The 12,635-nt window shown below is 41.3% G+C and overlaps 1 long non-coding RNA gene across 1 annotated transcript; it reads right to left on the bottom strand.

Moving 5' to 3' along the window:
- Positions 1 to 9,284: 9,284 nt before the first annotated feature.
- LOC120441131 lies at positions 9,285 to 11,023 on the bottom strand. Its single transcript, XR_005613808.1, has 2 exons — positions 10,846 to 11,023; positions 9,285 to 9,743 (listed from the first exon to the last, which is right to left on the bottom strand). It is a non-coding gene; the product is annotated as an uncharacterized LOC120441131 (long non-coding RNA).
- Between the last annotated feature and the right edge of the window lie 1,612 nt (positions 11,024 to 12,635).

The following is a 12,635-nucleotide window of genomic DNA, read 5'->3' as shown; positions in this document are numbered from 1 at the left end:
ATTTTGTCTAGTGTCAATTATATCGTCAGTTATATCGTTATCGCAAATTTTAAAATGTGTATCGTGATGAATATTTTTGGTCATATCGCCCTGCTCTAGATCCAAGTATTTTTATATTCCTGGACTTTGCTAGAGTAGCTTTGCATGAATTGCACATCACAATAATCCTTCTTTGGCTCGTTCTCGGCTTTGGTCCACTCCCCCATTTCATCTGCATGAAGCAAGCTGTCTTTCTTTTTTTCTGATTGGCTCTCCCTCTCAAACAGAAGCAGGTGGGTGGCGCTTCTGTGCCTAACATGACCATATTGGACCTCTCTCTGTGACATCATACAGATCCAAGAGTGGAAAAACTGTGGTAAACTGAGGGTTTTGATGAGTCTGCATTCTGAGCTTTTGGCTCAAAAGAATCATTAAACATACGCTGGCCTCAATATTAGCAACTTGTGTCATATTTAACATGAACATCATCAAATATATGGCAGGGAATAAAGAAACTAAACTAGATTATATACATATATATATATATATATATATATATATATATATATATATATATATATATATATATATATATATATATATAGCGCCTTGAGGCAACTTTTGTTGTGATTTGGCGCTATATAAATAAAATTGAATTGAATTGAATTGAATAGATTCACTTTTAGCATATATAACTACAGTATTTCCCATAGAATCAGACTCATTTACGTCTATTACAGACATAAAAAGTGATCATGGACTCTTATCCTTCGAGAGCAGGATAGGAGCTAGAAAAATGTTTATTTGAGACAATAAATGTGCTCAATCTAAAGACTTAACACTAATGGTTCTGTGTGGATCTGAGTGTCCAGAGGCTCACATGGAGTAACATACACACAATGAGAAATAAAAAAGTTACAAATAGTTCAGTACTGCAGTGCTGTATATTTTAATGAAAAGGAGATTCTCACTGCAAAAAGTCAAAGCAAGTAGACAGTACACGGTCATGTACGAAGCTGTGGCGAAACTCATGACAAGGTAATGTACATGAGAGCACTAAAGACACAGCCCAGTCTCACAGCAGTGAAATAGTCACGATAAACAGTCCATGTTTTCATGTTCATGGACACAAACTGTCAAGTGTTTTTGTGTCAGGGGATGAATTTACAAGTAATGTATTATATAATATTAAGTATAATGTATTTTTTAGCACAACAAGAAGTTTATTCCGTGTCTGCAGCAGATGTTCTCGTCCAGAGAATATGGGTAGGTCTCACCATGGCAACAAAGGTAGCAAGGCTTTAACAGACTTAAAGTAATTTGTGCTGTATTTTCACCCAAACCCGAACGCTAATCTGTATGAGTTTAGCTTGTTTATATTGTGGCTAAAAGTTTTTGTAATTTGTGCAGATAATTTTAAATGTTTCTGTGATATAGTGAAGAACAATCATCAGAATAAGTTTCAAATACTTTTACTAGCAAATAAACCAGTTGGTATTTGCAGCTTCTAAATCCTGATGGATGGCGATCATTCCCCGCTATCCAACTTGATCAGTTTGTGGACTTCTATTTGTCGTTTGCTTTTTAAGAACTGAAATGTTAAAGACCAACTCTTTCCAACAATCCAGGAGCAGTTTGGTGATAGTCTGTACATTTCCCATTATGATGGCGCACCATGAAACATTTTGTAGCTTGAGGATGACCAAAGTAACATTTGGATCCATGGCCAGCAAACTCGCCCATCTCAATCCAACCAAAACTCTGAGGTCAAGAGCAGGTGAACAAGGAGAAGCTTTTGGCTGTGAATGTATGTTTGAGTGTGATGAAATGGTGGAATATCTAAAGCTGATGGAGATATTTACGAACACCGAGCTGATTATTTTAAACTTCATGTTTATTAAAGCACATCCACTGCTGGAGCACCGGCAGCCTGACTGTAGACGAGCTGCTGCTGATCTGTTGGATGTGTAGATGTGAAAGGAAAAACATTTGTTTCCACAGAAACTCTCAGAGTAACGGTAAAAACTTGCTGTTTGTTAAATCCTACGGTGGCAGCTGCTGTTGTTGTTTTCTATAGTGTGAAAGCAGGAAAATAAGATCTTAAAAAAAGACGAGCAAAGCAACTTGTTTCCATGATTGACTCATAGAGAAACAGTTGGTGCACACACTGATGTAAAGACAGACGTCTGCAGGTAAGAAAACAGCTCAATGCAGCTTCCTTATACCCACAACCACAGCCTGTGATCCAGGATGTAAACACCTGCAGGGGGAGGCACACGGGGACTTCAGAGAGTCTCAAATCTGGTTTTGTGTGTCCTGCGAATGTTGATTCAGCGTTTGTTTCTTCATGGGGCCGAAGGGCTCCGGCACCCAGCTCCGTTTCCCCAGAGACGCACTTGGATGTATGGAGAGGTGTTGTTGTTTGTGCTGGATACAAACCAAACACCTGCAGCTCTGTCTCGACTGGCAGCTCAAAAAACCCTGTGCGCAAAAAGGTAGAAGAGTAATTCCTGCGGCGCTTCACACTCTGACAACTTTCCTCAGCAACTTTTTGTAATGTTTTCCAATGAATTACATCCGCCGCCGCTGCAGAAACAGAGGAGAGCAGGTTGTGTTTGTCAGGGGTAAAAATGAGAATCTGGATGTGCAGAGCGTCCACTCGTCCGTCCTGAGCCATGCTTGTCACGCAGCAGCTGAAGCATGCCTCTCCGTCTTATTTGTCCCGGTAACGTCCCGCTCTGGATGGATGGCGCTCGGCGCTCAGGAGGCCCGTCGACACAGGTGAAAAGTTTCCTTCGTTAGTCACAGTTGTTTTTATTTTTCGATATCACCACCTGGGCTTTCCTGCTCGCAGTTCATGAATGAGGCATTCATTCCCATGAGGCGTTCAGGAGCCTCAGACAGGACGAACGGAGCTGATCATCTGTCTCTGCAGCCGACCGCTGCTTCTTTCTGCCATCACAAGAAAAACCTGGAAAATTGAAAAGAGAAGAAAAAGCAGCTCACAAATGTTCCCTGTTGGAATTGTGTGATTTATGATTACTTGAATCAAAAATCATTTCATCACCTCAGACCTGCAGGTGCCTCCAATAGACTGCATATAAAGGATGGAAGTAGGTTCTAATGAAGCCGATATGGAAACTTCATCTTTTTTGTAAGCCCAGGAGGGCGACTCCTCTGGTTGTAAACAAATCCTACAGTTCACTGAGCTATGAGCTCAGTACACACTGAATATAACCTGAGTGTTCACTTTGGAAATTATAGTCTGATAAAGCAGAGTATGCTGGGTGGATGTCTCTCGGTTCCACAGTCACATCCGACGCACACTCATCTAGTTTTGAACAGCAAAGATGGTGAAATGTCAAAAGATGCTGAGCTTCAGGCTTCACAGCCTACTGTATCCCACATGTGGCCATGGTGATGTCATCCATTGATTTTGGACTCGACATTAACATCTGTCTCCTTCTCATCCTGAGGATGCTGTGGCATCCTGGTGCTGTGGCCACCAAGAGAGCGGGATAGAGTGTTTAGCTGAGGATAGACATAAAATCAACAGCCACCTCCAGTCCTCACACAGTAGCTGAATATCATTTCATCTTCTCTGTGGATTGTCGCCTTGTTTTGTGGAGAAGCTTGCATGGCCTTGAGATCCCAAGATCTGGTAGGTTACCCATTGTACTAAGGTTTCCAAACAAGACCTCAAAGTAGCCTCCATACCACTTGGTTCTTGACCTTGATTTCTCCATGTGAAACAAAGTCGCGTACAGGCAGCCTCCACTGAGGGAATCCACCCTGGATTAAGTCTTACAGGCTGGTGAGATCTGGAGGCCCAGAGGAATGAGCTGAGGCAGTGAGTGTTAGAATGAAGAGCTCTTCAGCAGCTACACCCACAACAAAACAGCCCTGTATGGGACCATGTCTGCTTCCTCTAAAACGTACCTCAAACATCTTTGATTTGTTCCCCCAGTGAGTGACTTCAACAGCTAGCTGCTACAGCCACCTGTGCTAAAGAGTGACAGCTGGATTCTTTGGCACTTCATCGCTCTTTTTTTGAGCCCTGGATGATGGTCTGAGGTAGGATTTACAAACTCTGAAAGGAATCCACAACAGGAACAAATGTATTTTTCATGACCATCATGAACTGTTAAAATCCCACCTTTTATACTGTGAAATCAGTCCCAGCCTCACGATGGGTTATTGTGCAGCTACAGTGAATGTTCCAGAGAAGATTAAACTTTTCTGCCTTTTTATTTTTGCAGTGTAGAAGCAGACATGTGGCTCTGCGCTGCCAGTACACTTCCTTTACAAGAGGCCATCTGGGAGGCGTTTCTTTTTTAGCATGAAGAACAAAAGAGATCCATGATGAGCAATGGGACCTCCAGGAGCTGCAACCTGCTGGGAATGATCCCAGAATGCTCTTGGGAGAAGAGAATTATGGGAAAAAATGTTCAGATATTTTTCCAGTGCTCTGAGGGTTGGTGGCCAGCTGCTGACGGCAAGGTCGAAAGGAAGTTTCTCTGGGAAAAGAAGAAGAAGACAGAGAAGACGAAGAAGGGGAAGGCTTTTTTGGGTACTGAGTGGGGACGCCCAGTGTGATTGTGTGTTTATGTGGGAGAATATAAATGAGCTTGTTCCCACGGGATGCTGAGCTGTGCCAATTATTTCGTGTTGGGAAAACACTTGTGGAAAGATGGAAAGAGAGAAGAAGAGGGAGGCGGAGAGATGAAAGGAGATCAGATTTGGCCTTTTTGTTCCCAATGATTCATCAAAGAGCGAGGCTGTGTGTCGCCGCAGTTTGTTCGGAAACAGCAGCCGCAGACTCACTGGGTTTGTCACCCTGATGGGAGGAGATAATGCACTGACACCAACCATCCTGCCACTCACTAAAGTGTCCTTGAGCAACGCAGAGATTCCCACCAGCACAGCGCTCCCGACCTCTGAGCTCCGAGCTCACTGTGTAGGCGGAAAAACAAAACACTGGAGTACTTTCCTCTGGGGACGCAGCGGTGGTGGCAGTGTTAGCTGGAATAATAATTATAGTGAAGGCCGCGGACGTGCTTACCTGCTACTTCAATAAAAAGCTTTGTGGTGGGGTTTATTTTGAAGCAGCACTTTGTTTGTTTTTTATATAAGGCTGTCAGTGGACAGACAACCCTGCAGGAAACTTTACAAGCTTGCAGCCGAGATCAAAATAAAGCCAAGTTCAAAGATGAATGGTGATCCAACATCGTCAGAGTTTAAACCAAACCAAAACCAATGGTCTAATTCATCTAGTTCTTGTCCTCATGACCGTTTTACCTCGTTTCTCATTTTTACGGATGTTAATTTGGAGGTTTCATCATTTTTACTCAACTGTTATTTTGATCTTAATGAAGCTCCAATTTTCTGTTTTTTAACAACTTCTTTGATTCATTGACATAATCTGATACTTCCAAGCTCCATATTCCTATTCTTGGGCTCTACTCGAGTACCTTTGCATGATTCACCACTGAAAATAAGCCTTCTTTATCTTATGCTTATATTCTGTATGTTTTGTCCTGTCTTTCTCCTCTAAACCTCCAATGGGTCGTAGCAGATGGCTGCCCTCCCTGAGCCTGGTTCTGCTGGAGGTTTCTTCCTTTTAAAAGGGAGTTTTTCTTTCCCACTGTCACCAAGTGCTTGTTCTTGAAGGGTCATTTGATTGTTGGGGCTTTACCTTGTTGGGATTTGGCGCTTTATAAATAAAATTGAATGGAGTTATACTGAGCACTTCTGGTTGTCATTAATTTAAACTAAGTGAAAGTACAATACTATAATAACTCAGCTTGTAAAAGATTGATGAAGCCTCCACAACGTCACTATTTGGTTAATGACGCCTCATTTTAAGCCTCAGTGTTAGAAATCTGACTGCCGTAATGTTGATTTTTTTTGGAGCCCTAATTTTAAACCTTAACGGCATCCAAATGGATAAGTTATGGAGGGTGAAATTAGCAGAGAGCCTTAAATGGTTTCTTTTCACCAGGCTGTAAACACACAGTTTTCATGGCTCAAACATGAAGTAATCGTCTGTTTCTCGCTGTCTGCCACCTCTCTGCTTCACGCTGCAACTTCCCCTCCACGTTACACTGCATCTGCAGAGGCATTTAACCCTGATAATCTATTCGCATTATGAAAAATTGATTCTGATTCAAGACATAAACTGACAGCCTAATTGAACCATTTTGGCTCCTGTGTTATTTCCCACAACCCCCCCACTCTCCGATCGCATTCCTCGCTCAGTGATTGTTTTCTCATTCCTGCAGAATTAATGGGTGGAAATTAGTCACACTCGAAGATAAACGATGTGGGATCATATTCACCACGCTGCACCGCATTAATCACATTTACATTGGCTTCAATAAAACACCATTTTCAAGGAAATCATGTTCATAATAAGGTTGGATTCACTGCTTTCCAGGTGTGTGTTTATGTAGACCGAGAAAGCTTCGAGGTGGAGCGAATACTTCAGAAACAACATCTCTTTAAATGCATTTTAACCACGTCATGGTGCATACTGGACTCCTGACTTTGCGTTGTTTTGAATCACAGGCAGTTTTGGATTTGATACCAGACTGGGTTAAATATAAACTAGAAGAACACTAAGCACAGATCATGACCCCAGGCTAACTTAACCTGGGCGAGGCTCTGTGCTAAACACTAAACACTGCTGCGTGAAAACTACAATAAACTAAATAAAAAAGAAATGAACCAGATTCAGAGTATGGGGAAACTCTCAGAAAGTCTTATAATCAGCTGCACACTTGATCACTGACACCAGAATACTTTTAAAAAGTAAACTCTCCAGCTTTTTGTCTGAACTTGTTAAACTGCCATTAAACGTCTCCAGGGCTACAACATCCCATAGTTATGAAGGGTGTCTCTCACGTTAGCTGTACGGTGATGGTGTAGCTGCTGTGATTGGCTGATAGAGAGAAGCAGCCACACTCGGGATTGCGGCTGCTCTAACCTGACTGTGTTTGTGATGCTGTAAAACTCTACAGAGCCCAGTCACATTGCCTCAAACCCCAAAAGTCTGTTTCTGATCTCAGTAAATGTAACAGAGTAATTTCCTCTGTGAGGAAAAGATGCAAAAAAGTCCATCATCAAAGTCTCGCATGTAGTAATCGACAATAGCAGAATATTTATCTATTATCTTTTAATCTGGCAGCATGTTCTCCTCTTAAAATCGGAGATAATTTCATATTACATATTAGTGCTGACTGGAAGATCTAAATCTGACATGTTCAATCGTGTTCACTAAAACCATGTTATTGGAAAACACTGAAAGTAGTGAGAATATTGCACGTATTAATTTAACTTTAAAAAGTTACAATGATTTTATTTAAAAAAAATTTAATTTAAAGCCATAAACTGAACTTGTTTAGTTGAAGTTATTCTGAACGTCACAAACTTTACATGGACATCAGTACAGTAATAAATGCTTTCAAATTTACAGGCCCACAAATCGCATCCTGGCTATCTTCACTCTGTGCTGTTATGTGATTTACTGATGGCTATAATGTTAAGTTAGCATCATGGATCACATTAGGCTCAGAAATCACTTGGAAAGCTAGCTAACTAGCATTTCCACTCAGAAAAGCAGTCAGGTGTTTCTCACAGCTGATGCTGAGAAAGTGGCAGTTGAGGTTGAGCATAAGCGTCACATCTTTTGGATTTTTGCAGGAAATTAGCCCACAGAGTGTTAGAGGAAACTAAGAAAGTCTGAAAGCTATATTTAACCAAAGAAACCATCCCTTTAAACACTGAATACAAATGTTAAACAACTAAAAACATGTAAAACATATCATTTAAATAATTGTTTTTTTAAAGGGGCATACAGCTTGCTGTTTTTTTCCCCATATTCATCCTCCTTAATAATTTAGTTAATTTTTTCCAGGTAATATTATTAAATTATATGTTAATTTTACTACATTAAAAGGGAGTCATAAGGTCAACTTTACACCCCCTCATTGAGTTCTATGTGGATGCGCTGACATAATATAGTAATACATTTAAATATTAAAAAACAGGTGTATTACAACAAAAAGGTGGGGGCGTCAATTTCTGTCATAAATTAATTGAGATGCATTAAATATATTTTTTGTACTTTTTAAAATTCCAGCAGCTTTAGTCCTCCATATCTTCAGCTCTGTGCAGTGACCTCCAAGCAGCTTTTCTCTGAAGCCAAACTGGAGTCCTTGCCCACACACTCCATCAGAGTGCTGTGGAAATTATTATATCACATTGCCAATTTATTGTCAGGGTTTTTAAAAGTTTGAGAGGCTTTTTACACTTACAAGCGTAAACACACCACACACACGTAGCACACGCACAAAACACCATCACACATTATAAGTAATTTATCAGTGTTTGAGCTGCTGCCTTTTAAAGTTTGAAAAGCTTCTTTTTTACAGGTATAGTGTGTTCAGTAAGCGGCGGCAGCAGCCTCGGGCTTCACTTTGTAAAACAAGCTGCTCCCTCTGCGACCTTAACCTGCAATATTTACCCAGAATGCATCGAATTTACCACAATAATAAAAGTAATCTCAATCCAAATGTCAGAGGTGGGTGGGCGGTAAGAGGGGGGGGGGGACAGGGCTTTAAACAGAGGAAATGGTTGTAGGAGCCCAGGGCGAGTGTTTGTGGCGCTGAGGATGGGCGCGAGGGGAGCAGGAAGTGAGACGTGCGTCACCTTTAATGAAATGATGCTTTCTCATTATCTGGCTGTCTGAAAGGTAACAGGAGCCTCTTTCTGCAGGTAACACCACTTCAAACTAACTCTGAGGCTTTTCTCACCCCGAGCATTCGGATAAAAAACAAACAAACCCAAACTCAGAGTGCGATTTTGAAGCCAAGGAACACGCTCGTGGTGCGGGTGGAAAGGCCGGGCTTTTTTCTTCTTCTTGGAAATGTGACTCAGATTCATTTGTTTACCAGATGGATCGGATCAGTTCTTTTCTCATCAGGGTCTCAACATATGGAAATCCAGAGAGTATTCAGCTGTGACACTTGCAACCGGTGTCACAAATACAACCTGAAGATCCCAATGCATGAATGTATATGGTCACTGCCCACTTTATTAGGTACAGATAGCTAGTAGTGTGTTTGACCCCTTTTTAGTTTAGAGTTGAATTCTTCATGCCTCATGTGACATTCCTCAATAAGTAAAAAAATCCAAATTCCCAGTGGGAAATTTTTTTTCTAAGGCCCCCTCAGATTTCCCACTCAGAAAGTCGGCGCAGACCAACATACCCCGAGTTAGCAAAGATTGCGGCTTTGGACATAAACAATAGTAAAATTATAAACTTTTAATCTTTACTGCAACTGTTGTGGGTTTTGACTCATTAAACATTCCAGACGTAGAGCAGGGATCAGGCTCTATCCATCAATGTTTTTAAGCGCAAACAATTTAACATTATGATTTATTACTAAGAATCTAAACAAATGCAGTTTTTATTGGCCTTCTCAGGAAAGCACTAACTTGGGTGTGGCATCATTCCCGACTTCTAACATCCAAGTTCCAAAGTACGTGGAACACGACATCAGATTCAACAAGGTGCTGAAAACATTCCTCAGAGATTTTGGTCCAAATTATTATGATTATTATGCTTTAGGAGAGCCTGTGTGAATTGTGGCCTCGTTGAGAGGAGTGGTATCCGGTGTGGTCATCTGCTGCTGTAGCCCATCTGCTTCACGCTTTAGCGATGCTCTTCTGCATACTTTGGTAGTAACGGTTACTGTTGCAATCTGGCATCAACAAGAAGGAAACAGGATATTTTCTCAGTTTTGGATCCTTCTCTTTAAACTCTCAGATTTTTGTGGGAAAATCCCAGCAGATCAGCAGTTTCTGAGACACACAGACCAACAACCATGCCACCTTCAAAGTCACTTCAAACACCTTTTTCCCCCCGATTCTGATGCTCAGTTTGAACTTCATCATCACCATCTCTAAATGAACTAAGTTGCTGCTATTTGGCTGATTAGATATTTGCATTAACAAGCAGTTGAACAGGTGTGCCTAAGAAAAGTGTTGCATAATGACAGGTTATTTATCTGAATATACTCTGCTTTGTTTTCTTAATGACAAAGAACACTAAACCCATTATCCTTGTAAAGGTCACTTCCAGTAACTATGGTTACCCAAAGCACCTTAGTCTAACTTCGTGAAAAAGGTCTTTCACAGTAAAACACCTCTGTGGCGTTAGTCAGGTAAAAGCGTCATGGTGAGTTCGCACCTTTTTCTTTCTTCCAACCTCTTCGGTCTCATAATTTTCCCCCTGTGTTACTGATACTCATCATGCCATACTGTATATGTATATGTCACACTGCACAATAACGACGTGTATAATGTAAACCACACTAGATGATGGATGTTAACACCATCACTCACCAACATACCACATGTCCTGCTTTAGCGATGCACTGATAATAGGAAGAAATACAGAGTACAAGATGTGATCCTTTAGCATACACCGACTCATTACTGCTTCAGTCAGGAGGGGAAAATTCATAGATTTCATCTATTTGTGGCCATAATAGGATAAAAAAAAATGTGGCATTTCAAACAATTAAGAACAAAATGAGGAAATGACTCCACAAACAGCAGGAATGTTCAGCGATTTTACCTGAAATAAAGGTGCATCCTGGCAGTGGCTCTGAGGAAGAGATCCCTCTTACATCACCCTCCAAAATCACCTCATTTATATTTTCACTGCACATACTGTCATCAGTTATCAGATTTTTCTATTCTGTCCTTATCCTGTTTGCTTTAAAAGGACAGAGAGCTTTAATCACCCCGTGAACTATTAATTTGAAGGTCAGCAGAAAAATCAGACATTTTCTATTTTACCCTTTTTATCCTGAGGTCCTTCAATGTGCTGCTATTTGCTGAAGAAGCTTGCGTAGTCCTCAAATCCTAAGGGAAATGCCATCCCGCTGGTGAGGTCGAGGTACAAGACCTCAGCGGGGATGATGAGGATGATGATGGTAAGGTGGATGAAGGCTGCGTCAGTGAAGAGCCTCTGGGCTTACCCACCCTCCTCTACACACCCGGGAATGGTGTAGAAAAAGTGCCCTGAAAGCAGCTGAAGACGTTAACACGACTCTACAGGGTGGCTCGCTGGAGCCTCTGGTGGATGTTTGAAGAACTGCAGTTAACTTCTGCAATGTGCAATAAAACTTTGAATTAGATTTTTTTTTCTCCTCTGGCTCTGCACAGACCCACATTTTCTCTTTAGATACCATCACCATCCATTTGCCACCAGTATATCACTGGTATGATGATGATGAGCTTTCTTTCTGTCCTTGATGTCCTTATTTTTGTGCATGGGCAGGTTTTTCACATGGAGGAATCTGAGGAAAAATACTTTGAAGACTGTCTGTTCTTTTCAAATATTATGTTTCTTTTTATCTGAAGGTGTTTATCAAAAGATGTTTATCCACTGCTTTTGTTGCAGGATGTGCACTCGCTAAACCTTTGGGTGTAAATGTTTGTTTTATGTGTATACGTGATTCAGCCCTGAGAAGCTGAAAGATGTGGGCTTGTTTCTATTCAGCGTGTTTTCTACAGTTATGTGACGCTTGTAATTCTTTAAAGATGGCACTTTTGCAGATAATAATAAGATGCACTCTGATGCCGGTGGATTATTAAAGTGTGCTGATCAGCTCACCTTTTAAAATCACTGGGATCGCTGAGAGTTTGTCTCCTGCCACACTGTTCTGTTCTGCACTTTATTACAGCTCTGTTCATCCTCCTCCCATTCACTGCGGTCACTGTCGCCACCTTTTAATACACTTTTATCTCATAGCTTTATTCTTTTATTTCATAATTTGGTCTTTTGTTGCGCTGGCAACCTGCAGATCCGCTGGTGGACCCCGGTGGTGGGAAGGGTTGGATGGTTGCATGGATGGATATTTGTTATTAGCAAACTTGGTTAGCAAGCAGCATTCTACTATGTAAACTGAGAACATCACACAGATACAGATACCTGCTAGTTAGTGCACCCTAACATCCAAATAGCCTCAAGTGTAGATGTGGGTAGCTGGACAGTGGGGTGGCAACACTACTGTCTTTGGAAGAATAGATCGGGGTCCAAATTTGAACCCAGGTAGCTTCCATTAAGTGTGTTGGGGGTCGGGAAACTAAGATGTAGGCTGCAGCTCTGTGCAAGCAGATTAAAAGGCATCGGTGAAGCAGAGGTGCGCGACGTTGCCATGATGGTTTGCTGATGAGAAGGCTACGTTAACGCTACTAAATCCCTCTGTGTGTGGATCGCATGGAGAGAGGTGAAACGTAGGGAAAGCAGCACTAAGCGACATAATAGATATAGAGGTTTTGCATGTGACGTCATGAGCTGTCGGCCATATTGGACATGATGAGCAGTAGCAATCACATCCAATTAGTCATACGTCGTTTACATAGAAATTATCAATACTTTTCTTTTGTTTTTCACCAATATCTGTATCAAACAATATTTGACCATTTTTATGTCTCGTCCAATATAATTTGACAGGTTGTTGTTAACATAATGATATAAATTGTGTGCCTTGAAGTTGGGGAGAATGCCAAGATCACACTTACACACTCAGACGGCATAAGTTCACATCCATCATCACCCCTCCCATATAATGAGCAAGAAA

This window comes from Oreochromis aureus, linkage group 2, assembly GCF_013358895.1.
Source record: "Oreochromis aureus strain Israel breed Guangdong linkage group 2, ZZ_aureus, whole genome shotgun sequence".
Classification (NCBI taxonomy): domain Eukaryota; kingdom Metazoa; phylum Chordata; class Actinopteri; order Cichliformes; family Cichlidae; genus Oreochromis; species Oreochromis aureus.
This window is presented reverse-complemented; position numbering and strand designations above follow the sequence as displayed.